A 21,602-nucleotide genomic window follows, 5' to 3' on the forward strand; every position below is an offset into this window, starting at 1 on the left:
CATTTCCTCTACCCTGCTACAGGTGAAAAACTCAGGTTCCTCAGTCTCTACTCATACATCACATACCCCAGACTCCACTAGTCACCTTGGTGGCCCACCATTGGAGTCCAGTATACCCATGTCGTAGCTGTATTTCAGAGCGCCAAATCAGACACAGTGCTCCAGATGCAGTCTCACGAGTGCTGAATAGAGGAAATGAATCAGCTCCCTCAGCCTGTTGGCAACACCTGCAGAAATAGCCATGTGGCTGGTCTTCTTTTGCTGCAAGGTCTCACTGCTGCCTCATGTTTACTTTGTCCATCAGGACCACAAGGTTCTCTCTGCATAATTGCTTTCTAGTCAGTCAGCTTGGGGTTTTCCATCCCAGGTGCAGGACTTAGCATTTTCCTTGTCTGAACTTCATGAGATTCCCATCAGCCCATTTCCCCAGCCTGCTGCCCGCAGAATGGCAGTTCTACTCCTCAGCCCATCATCTATGTCCTTAATTAGAAACTTAATTATACTTGGCCTTGGTATAAACCTCTGAAGTATACTCCTAATATCCACTGGACAATTGAATCAGTTACTGATGACCACAACACTCAGCTTGTCATTCCAGATAGTTTTACAGTCCATATATGAACTTAATTTCTCACTACTGGAGTGTGCTTTGAACTTAGGTCTCTCACTTCTTTGAAAATTGCTTTATGCACACCTATATTGTTGATACACAACAGAATCTTAGATTAAACATTTCTTTGAATAGATTTAATTATTTTTTTAAACAGTTATCTTAACCTTCTCCTAGGGGTCTGACCTATGTCTGAAGCACACTCACAGCCTCTTTTGATGTCCAGCGCATTATCTGTGTCAACTAGTACCTTGCTTTTTGAGGTAGGCTCCCTCATAAAACATATATATAAGCTTTAGCCTAATGGTGTATTAATAGTCTCTCATATCTTCAGACAAAAAGAACATGCCTGCATGGAGATTTTGGATTGTTCTGACTTAACATTGCTAACAGTAGTACCAAGTGATCTCTTTCCTACAAACTGAACAATTGCCAGGCTGAAGTTGAAATAGAAAATTAAATTTTTTTGACTATAAAATCATAATGAACTAAAATTCTGATGAAAATATATTCACTTTTTGGATTAAAAAAAAAAAAAGAAAAAAGAAAAAAGAAAAGCAGTTTAACACAACTCCTTTTTAAACAGAAAATGATGAGTCTTTGAGAATTTCAGCCTCAAACAGATTCTTTATTAGATGAGAATTATGACTTCTCCAATAACTTATTCGCTAACTACCTATCTAATAACATCATCAGGAATGCACACTTCCACACAGTCTACTGTTTCATTTAGGCTAGAAAAATACACATTAAATTGAAAGTCATCCATACAGTCTATATTCAAAGCTCAAGTGAAAACTTAAGTATGGAGCTATTATAACACACAACTCAATAAATAAACTACTTATTTTAAATACCCTGCTGATTATCATAGAGCAGACTGAAAACCACCAAAATTGCTTCTTTCTTCCAATTTTCCCTTTAATGCATTGTCTCAGTGTTATATTGATACAAAGATGTTTGAAAATGGTGGCTGTAATCTACATTTTTGATCTGCTTAAAGAGCTGCTGGCTTCAGCAGAACATTAATGCAAATCTAATGTACCTGCTGGTATGATTAGCTGAATCAAATGATGGCATTTAAGTAACACCTAAATAATCTTAATTAGGATCTTCAGCTCATCTTAGCACTTGGAACTCTACAGATGGATAGTCTTAATTATCAGCCTTTTGATTAGGATAACAGCTCTAATCAAGATGATGTGGTTCTGATAGACAGCATATCAGTAAATTAATGACTGTTGTTAAGAGGAAAACATAAGTGAAAAACAAGAGCTGTCTGCTATCTGGAACATGGTAAAAGAATAAAGTCTACAGTATGTGAAGAAATTAATGTTTTGTGGGAAGAACATAAGTATTCACATTTGGTATGTGTGGAATTGAGCCAATAATAACGCCTACTCCCAGTTTTCCTCATTCTACTCCTCCACACTAAATATGGCTATGAGTTCTCTCTTGCACAGTCACAAATCATGAGTAATGCAAATTAGTTTATAAACATTCTTTTTTGACAGCTTGTGATTTTATGAAAGTCCAATGGACACAGGGCATTTGAACCAATGCCAGTGAAAAGGTTCCATATGTAGGTAAAAGTAACAAATGGCTTATTAGTGGGTGCTGTTCATTTGAAATGGAGACTATAAATTTAAAAGTTGCTACAGCACAAGAAACACAAAGCCATATATGAAAATGCAACACTTTCTTGCAGCCAAGTTACATGGTGTAACTTCCGCTTCTGAGATGTTTCATCATTCACTGCTGTAAAATTAATGTAAATGTCGGACTAATTAGGTTACCATGGTAGAATATGGTAAAGTGTTTGTTATCCAATACCCAGATATTGAAATTATGAGTTAAGTGTTAAAAAAAAAAAAAAAAAAAAAAAAAATAAGGCAACTGTATATTTTCTATATCAGTAACTGTTTTTATATGCTATTTTGTATTAGCAAATAAAGGGCATTGAAATGTCAGTTCTTTTTGTCTAGTCCAGATCATTATACAGAATCATTTCTCACTTCCTGATGAGGGTGAGACCTAGGGGAAAAAAATGTTTTCAACTTTAAATGAGTATCTTGGGCTTACTTTCTGATGCACTCCAATTTCCTTACTGAAATAAACAAACTTCATCACTATAGTTTGGGGAAAGAGAAAACAAAACAAAACAAACCCCACTCCAAACCACACAAAACCAACTCAGCTTAAAGAGAAAGAGCATAGTGAAGGTGGAAAGTGAAAGACAGTTATGTTTTGTGGGAAGAAATAGGCAGGACAAGAAAAGCAACTACTTAAACAGCAAGGTCTATAATGGGAGCTTATGTGCACCAGCTTATCAGTGTGGTCTTTGAATATTCAAAGAATGTGGTGGGAAAGAAGGTTTAAAGATTTGTACTTTTATGTTTTGTTTTCAGGGAACAGTGGCAAATCCATGCTACCTCTATAAACACTTAGAATGGAAATCAAAGCTATACAGAGAATGACCTATCTTCTATAATCAAACTAACCCTACATGCCATGACAGTTAACAAGCTTATCTGATTAGGACTGTCTGTAAGATCAAATGATCTGAGAAATGCTGGGTTTGGACACTTAAAAAGGGAAGTTTTCAGGGGCAAGTGACAGTTATAAATGCCTTTGAGATATAAAAAGAAAATAATTTAAAAATACTGACACTGGCATCAGATGTCACTCTTCCTAAAATAATCCCTGGAGGAAATATTTATGAAGACTCAGCATTTTCCTGATGGAACGAACTGACAACTAGTCAGGTCACACACTAGAAGACCTCCCCTCTCCTCCACTTGGAAGTGGAGGAGAACAAGGAGACTAAACTAAGAATGCTCAGAACATTAATAGTGACAGTTTCCCAGTGATGTAAGATTTCCACCTTAAATTAGGAAACAGTTGATTGATTTATATAAAATACCAAGTCAACAAGTCCCATATTCATCTTATGAACTGTATTTAGTGGAGATTAAAAGTAATAAAATTGATACTATGGTTTGTGTAATTTCATGCACCTGTACCTCCTTCCACAAAACTCCTCCGCATCTAATCCCCAGACACTAAAGAGAAATGTTCCAAATGAAAATTTGGGGATCAAATTCTCTAATTATGCTGTCAGGTGGGACATGATGAAATCTATATCTTAATATTGTAATACATGCAAATGCAAGACGCTTTGTAACCAATTAAGAGAAACATGAATGATAAAAAAAAAATGCAGATAAAACTAGACTTTAAGACTCAATATATATCGGAGTTCAGTACAAGCAAGGTGTACTTACTGTTGTATTAATTTGTTTCTACTCTTTGCCTGCCCTCCAATTTTAAGTGTGCTACTTTGTCCCACTGCATATTTTCTCACACTTCTGATACAAATTTTAGCCTTAAACATTCAGAAAAAAAAAAAAAAAAAAAAAAAAAAAAAAAAAAAAAAAAAAAAAAAAAAAAAAAGCAGACAAAAATGTTTTTGTAATAAATTATTTCTTCATTTTCTTATGTGCAGAATTTTAGATATAACAGTCTGTTATATATAAATAATACAGGTTTAAAAAATTATGCTACATTCTCTATATGTCCCAAAATACCTTGTGGATTAGGTGTTTTACAAGGACAGGATCCAGAATCAGAAAACAGATAGAAGGTAATATGCTGATAAACCTTCATCTAACATCTACCAATCTAGTAAATCCAGCATTTAGAAAGGTAATATATGTTGAATAAGGTAAGCAGAAATATGTTATTAAATCAGCCATTCAATAGCATCTAAAATGTATTTATTTTCTGCATCATACAATCTAACTATTTTAATGAATTGATTTTAAATAAACACTTGAATAGTGCTTGCTGTAATGTCAGTTAAATGCTTGTTTGTAAGTAAATAACCATTACCAATTTACAAAGTAGGGCTCTGATCCTGCAACTGGAACCACACAGGTGGATCCTGGTACATCACTGTCCCCAGAAGGACACAGTGGAAAACACAGGAGAGGCATACAGTAAGCGTGGCTTTGGTCCCAGGTGTCACTCTCTGAGAACTGCGTCTGTTTACACCCATATTTTAGGGGTTACATTCACAAGCAGGCCTGCAGGCCTTTGCTGACTCCTTAGAGGGATGCTTCACGTTCATCTTTGATGTATTTTCATTTACTTAAAGGAATTAGGTTTTTAGGGTTTTTCTTACGATATAGAAATCTTGAAAATATTGTTATTTGGTACCAATAAAAGACTGAATTAGGGGAGGAGAGGAGATGGAAGAAAGAAAAAAGAAAAAAGGACAGAGACATAACAAGACCCTGAATGACATTTGATAGTAAAATTGCTCATCATTTGCCATGGTACTAATTGGACTCTATCTAAGACTTTTCCATTTAAAATTATATGGTTGCCTGCTGTAGGTTATGGCTATAAATTAATCATAACAATGACATTTCCGAATGAGAACTCAATCAGTGTCAGCACTGAATAAAAGTGCTGTAAAAAAACAGCCCCCAAAAAGCTTAAAATTATTCAAAATTTTAAGACATACGTTTTCTACTTTTTTCACTTTTGACAGTTTGTTACACTGCTGCTTACAAGTGTTGCTGCTGATGCAAATTATCTTATTCAAGATGTTTATGTTAGAAAGGTAAACCCATGAAATGTTAATGCCACGCAAAGCTCGCAGGGATGTTAAAATTAACCGTTCTTAAAAGTTATGGAAATAATTTCTTGCTTGTCTTTACTCTAGAAGACTACAGTATTTTAATTGATTTTCAGTTCAGGTTTTTAACACAGAATTGGATAATTAAGTATCAATTTAAGACATATTAAGTAGAGGAAATTAAACTGAGTTTAGCATGTGAAATGTGAAAATAATTTAAAATATATCTGGAATATAGTAAAGGTGCTTGACTTCTTAGAGCAGATATTTAATATGGACAGTCTGTGCTGAGATGATGCCTAAACAGTAGGCAGATTAATTTGAAATTATTTTTTTAAATTTCATTTGTTACTGGAGTATTTGATAATAAGTCTGTATAGAGAATAAATATACGGTGACTATAACATTTCAGAGGTTTACCTATATGCTTGGTGATCCAGTAGCTTCTGCTAGATACTCTCAAACAGGCTACATTTGAAATATACTTCACTGAATTTTTAAAATGTTTTGATCACAGGACTGTAGGGATAAAAATGATATATGAAGACATATAAAAACCTTATGATGGCTAAATCTCATCAGAATCCTGTTGATCTACTGCTTACCTGACTATTATGTTTCTCTCTTCTTTTTTTTTTTTTTTTTTTTTTTTTTTTTTTTTTTTTTTTTTTTTTTTCAAATGCCTGAGGTATGGCAATATGAAATGTATTCAAGATTTTAAATACATACCAGGCCTTTTTTTGACCCTCAACCACTCTTCTCTTTCCCCATCTTGTCTTTCGCATCAAGCAAGAAAAAATGTTGTCTCTCCTGTTACCTATTCAGATTCTTCACACTCCCTGTTGACTAAGATTGGCTGAGGCCAGACCTGAATCATGCATATAAAATTAGAAACCATTGTCCAGACTGAAAAGATGTTCCATTGCTATAACTACATAGATGTGCTATATAATAATATATTATGCTAATCTTATAATAATAATGTTAAAATAATAACCATGGCTATTGCAATCAGTAATAGCCTTAGGCATGACACTGTGGTGACCATTCTATCTTTAGACAACAATTACGATGTACAGCTGGTCAGAAACAACAATTGCATTTCAGGGGAGGAGGAGGGAGTGAAAAAAAATATTGCATTTTATTTTCTTTCTGTTGAAAACAAATCTTTAATTGTATTTTCTATGCATGTACATTACAAAGATATATATATATATAATATATATGCACACACACAAGCACATTCTACTTACCCATATAACTCTTTAATAAGATCCTCTACACCAGTTCCCAAGTAGCCAGATAGTCACAAATGGTTAAATACATCCTTATCCTGTAATAATCATTAGTTTTCTTTTCTTATCTGGTATAATAGAAAACAAGATTCAAATGTCTTTTTTGCACATGATGGAAAAAGAAGTTGAATTTCATTCATCTAGGTTGTTCCAAACTCTCTTCAAAGGAGTGAAACAGCCAGAAAACTTTCTCAACAGCAGTTTCACTGAAAATAATGGTTTTTCTGTAAAACTGAATTCGTTGGTTTCAGTGAATCATCTTTATTCAATTAAAAATCAACCAACAAACCAACTAAAAAAAACTGTTCTTAAAAAAATCATAGTTGTTGCAATACAGAGTTTTTTGTACCTTTAAGAACTGAGCATTCATTAATAGTGTCTCATATTGTGTCAAACTGTTCTTCTGAAACTCATTATAAAATCAACCATTTCAACGTAGTTAGAATGATAAGAATGGACATAACCATTACTGACTTCCATCAGATTCTTTCAATTTGTGAGCTACTGACATTTTTAACTTCAAAGTAATAAAATTTTTGAAAAACTTTTCTAGAAAATAAGTTGATATCTGTAGAAAAAATGTTATAGTTTAAACCAGGATTTTTCCTGTATCTTTTTAACTGACATTTAAAATGAAAAGTGACATTTGTATAGAGTTTTATTTAATTAATCACATTAAGTTCAAATATATTTAAGATTTCTCGGCTTCATCTTGACCCTTGAACTAGTTTTTCAATTTTTTATCTCATACAGATTGTTAGGTGTTGCTTAAAACATAATTAAATCAGGAAAAAAAAAAAAAAAAAGGAAAAAAAATATTTCTTGCCAGATCTTTTTTTAGCTTCAAATTTATAATTGTTTAAAGTACTCAATTGTTCTTATTAATTTTAGAAAAAACTGATTCTGAACTATTGGAAAATTAATCTTGGAGAAACAAGGCTTGACACTAATTGGTCACAACTCCTGTGATAACAAACTGTTAACAGGGTGGACTTAAGAGTGTCAATCATCAACCAGTTGGTTGTATCAAGAAATGCTTATTTAAGTAAATTGTAGGAGGTAATCTGGGGAGGGTTCAGGTTTATTTTGTTTGCTTGGCATTTTGGGAATGGCGAGAAGAGAAGGAAGGAAGGAGCAGGGCACATATAGCAGAATATATATGATGCAAAAAAAAAGCCAATTTTAATAAAAATACAAAACCAAAGGTTTAATTCTGACATTGACTGAAATTGTGCAAATACCATCGGATATGGAAGTACATGTTCAGTGTCAAAGAAAGTAGATAAGTCATCCACTGAGTGGGAAAAATGAGGGTGATTCCTTCCCAGTCTGCAGAGGTTCAAAGTCACAAGACCCATGACGATGAACCAATCACCAGAAATAATTACTATTTCTGGAAAATGCTGTTGCTATGAGGCAACATAGCTGTTCAATACAGAATCTACCTAGGAGGATAAGGAGTTGAGTTTTAACTTCCTTTTGCCGAGGGGAGCCTGAACTGTGGGCCTGCCACTTTCTGATCACAAAGACAGTGTATAAAGACAAGGCACAGTCTCATACTTCCCAGAAGTTCCTAAGAACAGTAACCAACACCTCATTGTGTCAGGAGAGCTGTCTTGCTGGTGTATTCTGGCCATGCTGGCCATGCTGGCCCTGCTAAATTAGTGCTCTGCAGGGCTTTATAGAGAAAGGTGCCTGCTGTCACATGTCCATATGGTTTAGATAAGTACTGGACATCAACTTGCAATGAAGTCCTCTCTCTTCCACCATCTCTTCATGTCTCTCCTCCTTTCTCTCTCTTCTTCTCTTTTTTTCCTCCTAAATCTAGGTCAGCTTCTGAGGGAAATCAGATTGACAGCTGAGTCCTCTGGTTTTGTTATGCAAAATAGGAGATACCCATCCATCACACAAGAATAAAAGAATGTAGCTCAGATAGAAATTTTTGACACAAATTTCATACAGAAAAGCTCAAAGGTATCTTCATAACGTTATGAAGAGTCTGAATTTGGGGTTGAAACTCATGGGTTTGAACTTCCATCTTGGGTGGAAATGCCTCCTGTACCCACAGAACCAAAAGTGGCATGAGTAAATGACAGAACTTTAAATGATGGGGTTTAGATTCAGTTTCACTAGCCTGGGTGGGAATTTACACCAGAACAGAGCACATAGATTAGACACCATGAATAAATCACTGATGTATCTGCAATCTGCAGGAACACCTATGTAACTTCTGAATGTTGACAGAATCATACTGGGAGTACAGTATGAGTGAGACATTTCCCTCTTTGCTTTTGTTATATTTTAGTTACTGCTGGAAAACCCTGGTGAAATAAATATTTTTTTGGTAAATGAATAGCATTTCAGACTGGTTTTAAATGCCTCAAATCTGATTGTATTTTATCCAGTTTATAAACCTAACTGACATCTGTGCAAGCTACTTTAACTGTTGACATATTTAATTTTTGTGACTAAGTTAACTACCCATATACTGGAGACAAAATATTGGAGGAAATAATACGAACACACTTAGAACTGAGTCATTAATATCGAAGTCAATATTTATGCACTATTTAAAAATGTCAGCTGCCAATGGTAAATCCTAGGCAAAATAAAACAAAACAAAATCCCTTATGCTGGGGGAGACAGCGACTGTGCATTTGTGTGATTTTTAACTTTCCCATTTCATTCTAATTTGATTTTGTAAGCATATTTGTACTCGTGAAGTTGAAAGCGAAAAATAGTGTTTAGGGGCTTTTTTGTTTCCCTGTTTGGCTTTGCTATAAGGTCTGAGTAGGTCAGTCTTAGCTAGAGAGACACCATTTCATTCATTTTCTGTTTAAATAGGAAAAAATATACCTATTCACTTTCTTCTATGTTTTCTGTTTTCTGTTATGGACAGTTTTAAAGACAGGTATATCATTTGGTCTTGAATGGCTGTATTTTGATATGGAAATTTAAAGTACATGGATTATATCTTCTAGAATCCATTACTTTGTGGTTTATGTTTAGGGAAAAAAATAGTATTAGAACAAATAGACAAAATACGTTAATCAACCTTCAGATGAAAGATTTTTTTTTTCTAAATTCTCCATCTTAAAGATAAGGTAAAAGACAAATCTTAAAATATACAGAAAATTACAAATTTTCTTTTGATCCTGGGAAATTCCTTTTCTGATTGTTAAAATGGCACAATAATAATGAGATCCCTTTGAACATCTGTGCTCTGATAAAGTCTGTTCTTTTCAGTAGAAATTATTAGTTTAGTGGAATGTTTTAAGGTAGCAGTGAGATTTATTAATATCTTCTTAGAAATCATGTTCAAGCTTGTAAACAGTTGCATTGAAAGTATATGAATACAAATATAAAAAAGTAATTTTATCGGATATAGGAAAACAAATGTTTATAAACTTATTTTTACTTAACATTTCTGTTCTTTCTCAGGTCTGAAAAGAATCATATCTGTTTATGTGTTTAGAACTGCACATGTAATTTGGAAGCTAACTCTTAATGAAGACAATGGTAATACTTCTGTTAACATCACTAGCTTCTGAACATATTGTAAAGTAGGTATATCTCAGAACACCCAATGTGAAATATTGCTATATCAGTTGTTAAGAGAAACAAAATACCTCCATTCTTGAGAATACAATTCTCTAATCCCTGCCATCTCATATTTATTATTAGAAAAAGACAGCATTTTAAACTTCAGTTTTCCTCCTTACAGATCTACATGGTGCTTCTGTGAAATGTAGGTATCTGCTTTGAAATCAGGTCTGTATCAGAAAATTTTATTCAGTAAAAAGTTAAGTAAATTAATGCAATTTATTTTGCCATATTCACGATACATGACCAAAAACTGAAATCCGTTGTGCAATTCATTGGTATGTTCTTATGCCTATACCTGGCTTAAATACTCCTTTCTTGCTCAGTCTCTCCATATCAACAACCATCTACTAATTCAGATTACAACTATTTCATGCAGAGATATGTCTTATAAGAGACATATGCATACACATATATACAATCTGTAATAGTAATTCTTAGTATCTACAGTCTGTATTTGATTGCCTTGTCCAGTTGGCTCCCCCAAACAAAGGCCATTAACTTTACAATGGAAAAGAACAGTCAGGGAAAGAAATTATAGTTCCCCATAGGGAAAGGAGGATCACTATTAAGGATAATACAATTGCTCTGGAGACAAATAACTTAGGAGTTCTTTAATACTCCCAAAATATGTCTCTAACCTTTTCCTTGTACTGTATTACCCAGTCAGTCAAGACTACTGCTATTTTGTACATGACATGGATGAAGAACGCCTGGGTCAGGTATCCTTGTGAAAGTGGTGTATAATCAGGAGCACTGCTGTCACTTTCTGTTGGCATTTTGAAAAGAAATCTCACAGGCTACCTGCCTCATAGTTATGGGCAGCTCCAACATTATATGTCATTATTAGCATATTCCCAAATAGAACTATTATCATGTACTAATTCCATTTCTATCCAGCCCAAAATTTGTAAAGCTGTAATTAAGTGGTGATGTCAACTGCTCACTGGATGTTGGCATTAAGTTATGTGAGAATTAAGTTTCTGTCCCAAAGAAGCCATTTCCTTAAGTTCAATATGAAGGAAAGAAGCAAAAGAAGGTAAAAATGATAACTCCAAAGTTCAAAGAAAGACCCTTGCTTTCTGATAAGCCTGGTAAATGGCTGACGGTCATACTGTGAAGAGAATGGATGATGTAGTGAAAAATGATGTGGAAGCTGTTTGAATGATACTCAATCTGCTGAGGCAGCTTGACAAGTTCATCTTGTGATCTGATGCAATGTGTCTGATTTTACGTAAAGCAAATTACAAAGCACTCACACAGTATTTTGCCAGGAGAATCTGTACAGATAATGGTAGCAACTTCCACTGACACTACAAGATCTTGACAAGGCTTTCTCTCTGTGACAAGGTAGAATGGGTGGTCACAAGAATATATATAATTTCTCCTTGACTGCAGCTAGGATAAGGCCCTTTCTAGTTCTCCTTGATTAGTAGTTTTGATTTCATGAAGGGATTTGCCAAAGCTTATACTGAAATTGAAAGAAATCAGTATTAAATTTACACTCTCAAATCTTTACAGAATTTCTATGAGCAAACTTGTCTTCTAAGGGATTGTTCACTTCCTAATTTCAATGGGAAATCTAAAATACTCAACTTTTTCCCCATCTCCATCCATGCTTGACACTTAATAAATATATACCACATCCTTTTATGGGGGTTGTGTCTGTCAAAGTTTTTCTCTGAGTATATACAGTTTACCACATGTGCTGGACATCATTGTCCAACACTTAATTGTCTTAGATCCAATCTGGGATATCTTATCACTGATTATTCAAGGCATAATATTACTTTTATTATAGCTTAAGTTACCACATGGGGTACCCATGGGGTACCCATGGGGTACCTCGCAGCTATGTAGCCACAAGGGTTTAGCAATTACCATGAACTCGGCTTGATCAACTTCTGGAAAATTCCTTGAAAATGTATCCCACCACTCCCTTTTGCACATAGACCTATAAATCCATATTTAGCTGCCAAAAAAACAAGTCCAGAAGTTTTAGGCACATTCTCATGCCATATCCACTAGACTAAACTGTCCATCATAGCTACAGCTGACATTTTAAAGGGGGCTATAAGAGAGATGTAGAAACTCCTGCAGTACAAAAAATAAATGAGAAAGACTTCTGCCAAAGAGAGTAGGAAGTGTAATAGGAGCACTAATGCAGTATGAAAACATACCCTGAACCTAGTGTATATTACATAACTAACCAGACATTTATTTGTGCAGTGTCTTAACACAGTCCATTATTTCATATTCCTTTGTTTAGAAATTTGTTTGTGTTAGAAAAGGAAGGTAATTGTTTCCTTTTGATGTGATGTGTCAAAAAGTATTAGAAGGTGGTACATTTCCAATCTATGATCCCAATTGTTTAAAATTTATGCGTAAAATTCATATCTGGAAGGAAATAAGAAATGCAACCTGTTTGTCTTTAAAATACTCAATAAATCTTATTTACAATAAAGTTCTTTTCCAAGGTTTAAATGACTTGATAATTTATTTGTTACAGAAAAGGCCTCTGTATCTGGGAAATTGTGCTACATATCCATACCAGTATTTTGCAGGTGCTGTACAGATGTTATCTGTTGCTCATGAAATGCAAATTTTTGGCTTAACCTATCACCAGGGAAAAGCTGGAAAGAGAATATAATGTGAACCATCACAGTGTTCTACTATATTACATCTTGTCACTCTTTGATACTGTACTTCAAATTATTATTAAAATGGTAAATTATTGCCTCATAAGAAGCAAAGCTTAACCAGAAGTATCATTTTTTCTGTCATTTATTTAACTTGAAATACCAGATAGATTCCTAGAGCAGTTTCTTATTTTATGTAGCCATTTATGTTTTATTTTCATATTTTATTGATACAACTATTTGGTATAAACTACTTATACCCACCTTTCTAATAATCACCATAAAACATCCTACAGTTTAGCAATTTGATGCAATTTCACTCTATATCTCACAATCACAGAATGGTTGAGTTTAGAAGCCTATTTAGTCCAAACACACTTCTCAAGCAGGCTTGGCTACAGAAGGGTTGTTCAGGACAATACCCATATGAGATTTGAATATATCCAATGAAGGAGATGCCACAACCTCCCTGGGAAACTTGTTCCAGGATTTGGACATCCTCACAGTAAAAAAAGTGTTTCCTGATGTTCAGAGGGAACCTCAGTTTGTGCCCATCGCCTCTTGTACTGTCAGTGGGCACCCCTGAGAAGAGCCCCTCTCTGTATTTTTACTCCTCACTTATGGGATTTATACACATTAATAAACCCCACCGAGACATCTCTTCTCTAGGGTGAGAAGCCTCAACTGTCTCAGCCTTGCCTCATATGTGAGGTGCTCCAGTACCTTAATCATCTTTTTGGCCCTTTGTTGGACTCTATCCAGTAGCTCCATATCTCTTTCACACTGAGGAGCCCAGAACTGGACACAGTACTACCGATGTGTCCTCTCCAGTGCTGAATAGAGGGTAAGTATCACCTCCCTTGACCAGCTGGCAACACTCCTAATGCAGCCCAGGATGTTGTAGGTGTCTTTTAACTCATGGGCACATTGCTGGCTCATGGCCAACCTGACAAATAAGCAAATCTTACCAGTAAAACTAAGGTGAAGAAGGCTTTAAGTATCTTGTTCTTTTTCATGTCTTTTGTCTCCAGGTCCCCTGCCCTATTTAGGAGTGGACTCATGTTTTCGGTAGGCTTCCTTTTGTTGACAATGTACCTGTAGATGCCCTTCTTATTGCCCTTTACATCCCTTGCCAGATTCAGCTTCAGGTGGGTTTTGGCTTTCCTAATACCATCTCTGCATGCTTAGATAATGTCTCTAAACTATTCCCATGTCAAGTTCTTGTATACTTCCTTTTTATGTCCAAGCTTAGTCAGACATCCTTGTTCGTCCATTCAAGCTGCTTGATTACTTTGCATAATTTCAAGCTCATCAAGATGGGTGAACTTGTGTTGAGCTTGAGATTGAACTTAATCTTGAATATCAACCAGTTGTCTTGAACCCCTCTTCTCTCCAGGGCCATGTACCATGTGATTCTTCCAAGCAGACCCTAAACAGGCCAAAGTCTCCTCTTCCGAAGATGGAGATTGTGGTCTTGTCTTACGCTTTCCTTGCAGGATCCCAAACTTGACCATCACATTCACTGTGACCAAGGCTGCCCTTGATCTTCATATCCCTGACCAGTCATTTCTTGCTTGTAAAATGAGGTCCAGAAGTGCACCTTGCTTAGTTGGCCCCTCAATCACCTGTGTTAAGAAGTTGTCAACAGCGCACTCCAGAAACCTCCTGAATGCTTGTGCCCTACTGTGTTGTCCTTCCTGAAGATATCGGGGTGTCTGCAGTTTCCTATGAGGATCCAGGCCTGCAAATGTGAGTCTTCTTCCAGTTGTCTGAAGAAGGTATCATCTACTTCTTTGTGATCAGAAGCTTATAACATGTCACATATATTGGGCAACCTACTAATTCTGATCTCAGCCAGCTACTAAGTCATCCCTAGGCATTCCTGTTGCAACTTCCCCTTCTCAGGTTTCTGAGTCTTACATTATTTTGCTTACATTCTTTGAATGTCCTGGTGATTACACTTTACTGATACTGATCTCTAAAACACATTTATTAAACATTTCTCTCAGAAAACACACATTTTTCCTCTGATTTTATACATAAATGCAAACACCCTATATATACCAACTGAATTTAAAAATACTATATTGCCTAAATTAATTAATTTGTTAATTAAAACAATGAGTCTAGTACAAATCTCTGAATAATTTTTGTACTAAGATAATAAAATTCCTAATTATTCTCAAAATATGGTATTGTAACTAAAATGCCTAGCTGTATAAGCCAAAAATTAACAAAGAAATCATTACCAAATGAAAAAAAAAAAAAGTCTTCCTTTTGTCTTTCATCTGCCCAGTTACTTCTTCTGAACTTAACAGTTGTTTCTAATTGTTGCTGGGCTTGGGTTTGGTTTCTTTTTGTTTTGTTTTGGTTTGGGTTTTTTTCTCTCTAAATATTTTGATGATAATGCAGCTGGAACAGCAGCTTTCTCTTGTTCTTTATACACTGTATGCTGTGATTTGTATTAATTTTGGCTTGTTTTTCATGTACTGTAGTTTTCTAAGAACTAGAAGTTACCTTGCTGTTCTTCCTCTCCATTTAGAAAAGCATTTTATATCCTGTGTAGCCATTCAAACCAATAAATGAAATGCCTTATTTTCAGACGCTGGCAGCAGCAATGCATTCAAAGTAAGCCAGCCTTTCCTCTGATATAGCATAATTTGGGGGGAAAAGCAGGGCCAAGATGATTTACACCATCACTACAGCTTTCAAGTCTGAAGACATTTCTGGGTTATAAGGCATCCACTTCATACTGTTCCTATTTGGTATGTTATACTGTTCCTAATGACATCATAATAGATAGTGATATTGAGTATAAATTGTATGTGTTACTCTAAAGATACAGTAACCCTTCTTGTCATGTGCCAAATACAGATATTAAGCTGCTAAGAAATTATTTGGTACACAGAGCACAAGGTAACAACAATTTCACTAAGAAACTTCTTTGGTTTCTGGAAAACCTTATTACATGGGAGACGTACATGGTTGAAAGAGCTTTGAATGTATCCCAAACATTTGTACCACCCTATACTTGGTTTTGAATGCCTATGGGTGAAAAACCTTGCTCCTAGAAGAGTTCCTTCACCTGGATTTCCAAATGGTATTTTTCTCTTCGGGCTCAGTGATCTTGTGAACGTTTCCCTTCTTGATAATGCAGAAGTATAAGATAAAAAGGTTTTTTATCTGAGATAATACAAGTAACCTGCTGAAATATTTTCTTCTGAGCTACAGGAGCTTGTAGCTTTAAATCTCTATTAGGTTTTTAATTTCTTAAATAAGAACATTTATTTTAGGTCTGTCCATAATATAGCAGCAGTAGCAATGTGTAGAAATTCTAGCTAAACCAAGAACTGGTAGTGCTTTTTGAAAACAAAAGAAAACACAACAAAAATATTCAATGGAAGTTAACTGTGTTGCTTTTCACAACACTTTTTTGGTGGGTGGAGGGTGTGGATCTTTCTAAGCTGAATCATATCTATTTGACTGCTTGCTGTATGTAGTGTCAAAACATCCAGTCACTGCAGGAAGAAACTTATAAGCAGATGAGAAATGCAACAGATCAGGGGAAAACCACAAGAGATATATGGCTTGCTAAAAATCATACAGGTGGCTGTTGGCAAAACCCACAACAGAGATGGTTTCCTGGCCTCCAGACTGCTGACATTGAATGACAGTGTTTTCCATTAGATGTTGATTCCATTATACAAAATTACATACTTAGTAAGTCTCCATAACATCTTTTAGGATGAAACTTCCTCTCTTAGTATAAGGTTACATTATTGCATTTTTTTGTAAGCTAATGTGTTTTTCACTATAATTGTACACAATCTGAACAATCCATCCACTCATCTGCTTCAGAAGTACTTTGGCGTAAGTCAGAATTTCTTACTTGTTAAACTTTTTATTTTTAGTATAGAAAAAGTTGTTGAAGTCTAAAACTAAAATACACATTTTATTACCTTTATTGAATTTATTTCAAATAATGGTATGCATTTTGAGTAAGTTATGCTGCCTTATGTCCTACAAACTATTTCTGGAAACTGCAATAATAAATCTCATAAATTGTATATTAAAATAGTAAACTACATGTTTGTAAGACATCCTCATTTATTTCCATAAAAACTTCTCTAAAAACAAGGGTCTGTTTGCCAAGGAGTCAATCAGGTAAGCCCATATGTTATTGATTCTTCTATTGCTCTGCACCATTTAAAAATAACATCAAAACTGAAAAGCATAAAACCTTGCACTTTAATGTGCTTTAAATCTATTTATTTCATCTTGTACTGTCTGTGGCAAACAGGCATGCAAAGTCTGCTTGGCTCATTGAATTTTTAAGGTCAATGTTAGGTCCTGTTCTAGGATTCCGATGTCATTATTTACTCAAAACTGTCTTTTTCTGGTTTTAAGTAAAAAGCTTAAGCATTTATGATGGGTTTCTACATGGGAAATCATATACAATTAAATAGTAATTAAACTGAGAACTTCCAGTTCAGCTTGTCATAGCTATTGATTTAGCAGAGACCAAGAGAGCAATGCTGACCACACAAGTGAAATACACACCTTTTCAAACCCATGTGTACTGTACTAAGGCAAACCTACCTGGCACACTAGTGGAGAAAATTTGGGATTTGGCACAGATTCTTCAGCTGTGTGAATGAGAGGTCCACATGTGCACTCTCATACTCTGGATTTTATCAGCCATTGCATCTATTACATGCAGACAATATTGGGCAGATAAGTGGCCTTCAGGTCCTTTCCTAGAAATGTATAGATAATTTGAACCCAGATTCCTGAAAAGAGTTTAGAAAACTGTAGATATGCAATAGAAGGCTATATGAGAGCTACACCACAGCAACATGGGTTTCTTTCCCACTAACCAGATAACCTACTTCTTAACCCAGACTCATACAGACTTTACAGATCAAGCAAGAATCTATGAAAAGCATAAACGTATATGGCTTCAATTTTACAATTTTGCCTTTAAATCAGAAGACATTAACAACTCAAATGAGCTGAAGTTTTCAGCTGTGACATTTTTTGCCTTTCTTCACAACACCTTTTAGCTGCAAATGACATGCAGCGCTAACAATTCCAAATTTCCTAGACCCCTGAAAATCAAGAAAACCTGATGCTCTCTGCTACAGGACAGCAGTTATGTTTTGCTTCTCACTTCATCATCTGGGCAGAAGTTTTATAAGTTACAGTAGGTTTTTTCTTTGGCTTTTGATTTTTTGGTTTGGTTTGGTTTGGTTTTTATAGAGTTGTTAATTTTTCAGATCTGGCTAGGTTGCAGACTATTATAAGTTTTGAATTATGAAAGGATTTAACTTTTATGAAAAATTAAAAATAGTTTGTCTTTCTATATGTTTTTAAAATGTTAACTACTATAATACTCCAGGAAGACATATAAAACCTAGCAGATCTTAAAACTAAAAGCTTCAATGACTCGAGTATTAGAAGATTCTGAAGTGTAAAATTAATTTCTGTACATTTTCTGTTGTGGAAGTTTTGTGCAATGCAAAGATAGACACATTAACCACTTTGCCTCATTTTGCACCTGTTAGAGTATCTTGGGTTTGAAATTAGGATTCAGGTTTGAATATTTGGGTTATGTTCTGACTAGGTTTTCCACAGGTAAAGAGAAACCTTTTACAAGAGCTACAACTCAGGCTTCTGAATCATGTGTTCACTGTAAGAATTTGGACCTTACATCATTTAAAAAAAATACTCTATTATTGCCTGTGACAGAAGCAGTTCTTTGACCACAAATCTTGGATAAAAGCTTGCTAAAGAAATGTTTCTATTCTTATAATTTATTATTTAAGAGAAAATCCTGATTAAGCAACAAGAAAGCTCAAGGTTTCAAATGCACATATACGTATATGCACATGGAAGCATACATAAATACATATGCATATATATCCAAATGAGATTTTAACTAATTGTTGAATTATGCATTTCAAGCAAAATAATTCTTATTACTGAGCTAGGTTATAGCATCTATAATTTTAGGTAACAGTGCAATAAAGTGTTTGGAAAATCATCACTAGCATAATTTTTTACATTCCTTCAAGCCTTTTATTAATGTGACATGTTAAAAAAGTAATTTTTTTACATCCAAGGTTCTAGAATTGTGCTCTGTCAGAACATGAATTCTGGATATTTTCCATTGTTTGTAAATGTTCTTAGATTAAAAAAGAATTAAATTGTTATCTGTTGATTATGAAAGTTACGTGATAATGTCTATGTGAAGAACACTTTATCTGCAGCAGGATATGGTGTTCACTCTGAAATGTCTTTTCAGTTTCTTTAGCTAAAATGGTCCAAATACATGAAAAGATCTGGAATTTAGCGTTACTAACAGTACTGAGTCTTGATCATGCATACTTGAAAAGGAACAAAAATAAATAGATTATTAGCAGTGTTATTAATCTTTTTGTCAGCAATGAAAGCAGAGAAACTCTTGCAACATCCAAACAGCATGGTTAAGGACAGAGAAATATGGGAACAGCTGAGCAAAATGTGAGCAGAAGTTTTGTTGCTGAGACGTTATTGTTAAAGCACAAACTGGAAATTTCAGCAAATAGATGTAGTAGACCTTTATAGGGTAGTCACTTACTCCAGTCATGAATAGCAACATATTTGACTGTGCTTGAGAGATGCACTTAGGTGAAAACATAAGCAGAGCTAGCTCTGAAGGCAAACCACTGACAAATAAGCCTTAGAGTATTTCCAAGAAATAGTCTGTCAGCCTTTTCTATGCAATACTATAACTGTTATGGACTTTTTGTCATAAAGGGTCGTGCTTCATTTTGTTGGGATTTGAGTACCTGTCCTGGTTTTAGCTGTAATAGTTAATTTTCTTCCTAGTAGCTGGTACAGTGCTGTATTTTGGAATTAATATGAGAATAATGTTGATAATGCCCTGATGTTTTAGTTGTTACTAAGTAGTGCTTATCCCAAGTTAAAGTCTTTTCCATTTCCCATGCTCTGCCAGAGAGCAGGTGCACAAGAAACTGTGAGGGAGTGTGGTCAGGACAACTGACCCCAACTAGCCAGAGGGATACTCTGTACCATAAGATGTCACGCTCAGTATATAAACTGAAGGAGATGTCTGGGAGGGGTTGATCACTGCTTGATGACTGTCTGGGCATTGGTCAGTGGGTGGTGAGAAATTGTGCTGTGCCTCACTTGTCTTTTCTCATGTTTTATTTCTCTCTTTTTGCTATATTCATATTCATTACAGTATTATAATTATCATATTTTATTTTATTTTAGTCATTAAGCTCTTCTTATCTCAGCTCATGAGTTTTACTTTTTTTTTTTTTTTTTTTTTATCCCACTGCAGGAGTGAGCAAGCAGCTGCATGGTACTTAGTTGCCAGCTCAGGCAGTACCTAAAACATTAGAAGAGCTGTCCTAGGTCATACCAATGACCAATGAATATCCAGAGAGTTATGTTTCTAAGAGGTGTCAGCAACTATTCTTTAGTAAACAGACAGGGTAAACATACAAGGTTCATTTTCTTGGAAAAATCTTTCAGCTTGCAGAAAGTAGATAGAAACAGAATTAGAGCTAGATAACTATATTTCATTTCAAGTTTTGAATTAGTTCACTTTGGTTCTGTTTCCAGAAAGAAAATGTCTGAAGGCTGACACCCCAGTATAAGTATTTAAAAAGTGTATTTCAAAGCTTGTACTGTTATACGTGACTATAATTATACCGCTGTATATTTTCACTAACTTTTGTTATCTATTTATCCAATCAAATGATAAAAGCAATTCTATCTGACTTCTTTTGACCAGTCACAAATATAAGCAACATACCCTTTGGATAATTAAATCTAATCTTTTAAGAATGTAAATGAATATTAGTTGAATTAATTTGCATAATGAATACATTTAAGAAAGTTGTGATCACTAAGCTGTAGCAAAAAAAAATCCCAACCGCCAAATTCATTGAATAAATTATTCATTTCTTTTTTTCTCTTAATTATTCATTCAGTTCTGAAGGTAACAAGCAACAAGCCTCATGTTCAGCACTTTTATTTGTGCTAGAAAACCAGTGAAACTCTTTTTTGACTTCCATGCAGGGTTGCCCCTACAATTAATTGTTAGGGTGTTAATTTCTTTTCTGGTAGTTTACTTATTTTATGAATAATTTTTCCTTGGTAGGCAGCAATACATCCATTTTATTTAAAACGGTTCTTAATGTTTCTAGGTGAGTTTTTAGTCCTGTTTCTGCCTGGAAAACAATATACACCAAGGAGACACTTGGGTCTTTTCTGGGGAAACCTAGATACTCTTGGTGAGAGATATGGCAAGCTTCTTCTTGACTGACTTACTCTACTTATATTATTGAGAAAATCACTGACAGTGTTATCAGAGTTTTGCCTTTAGAGGTTTTCTTCATGTTTTGCTATGTGTCTTTGTAACATCATCTGTACTTACTTTTCACATTTACTGCAAAATATTGTGATTAGGAAAAAAATATAAGAAAAAATTCCGTTACCTTTTTGAGGAGTCCAAATTCCACATCCACTACCTATTATTTCTTGGGAGCACTTCTCTTTATTGACAAATTTCCTTGGGTGTTTTTCTACTAACTGGTTATGGGAGAACCCAGAGAGAAGGAGTAGTGCAAATGTTCTTGTGGCTTTGCATTCTTAACTTTCCTTTAGACTTTTATTAGACCTGGAGGGCCAGTGTGTGCCTTTCACTTCCTTTCATGCAGTATGTCTCTGCCTCTGGCTTCCCCATAGGTCAATTTCCTTTTTAACCAGAAGTACCACAACATATATGTTAATGACTGTAT

This window comes from Athene cunicularia, assembly GCF_003259725.1.
Source record: "Athene cunicularia isolate RWA chromosome 1 unlocalized genomic scaffold, athCun1 chr1_part1, whole genome shotgun sequence".
Taxonomy (NCBI): domain Eukaryota; kingdom Metazoa; phylum Chordata; class Aves; order Strigiformes; family Strigidae; genus Athene; species Athene cunicularia.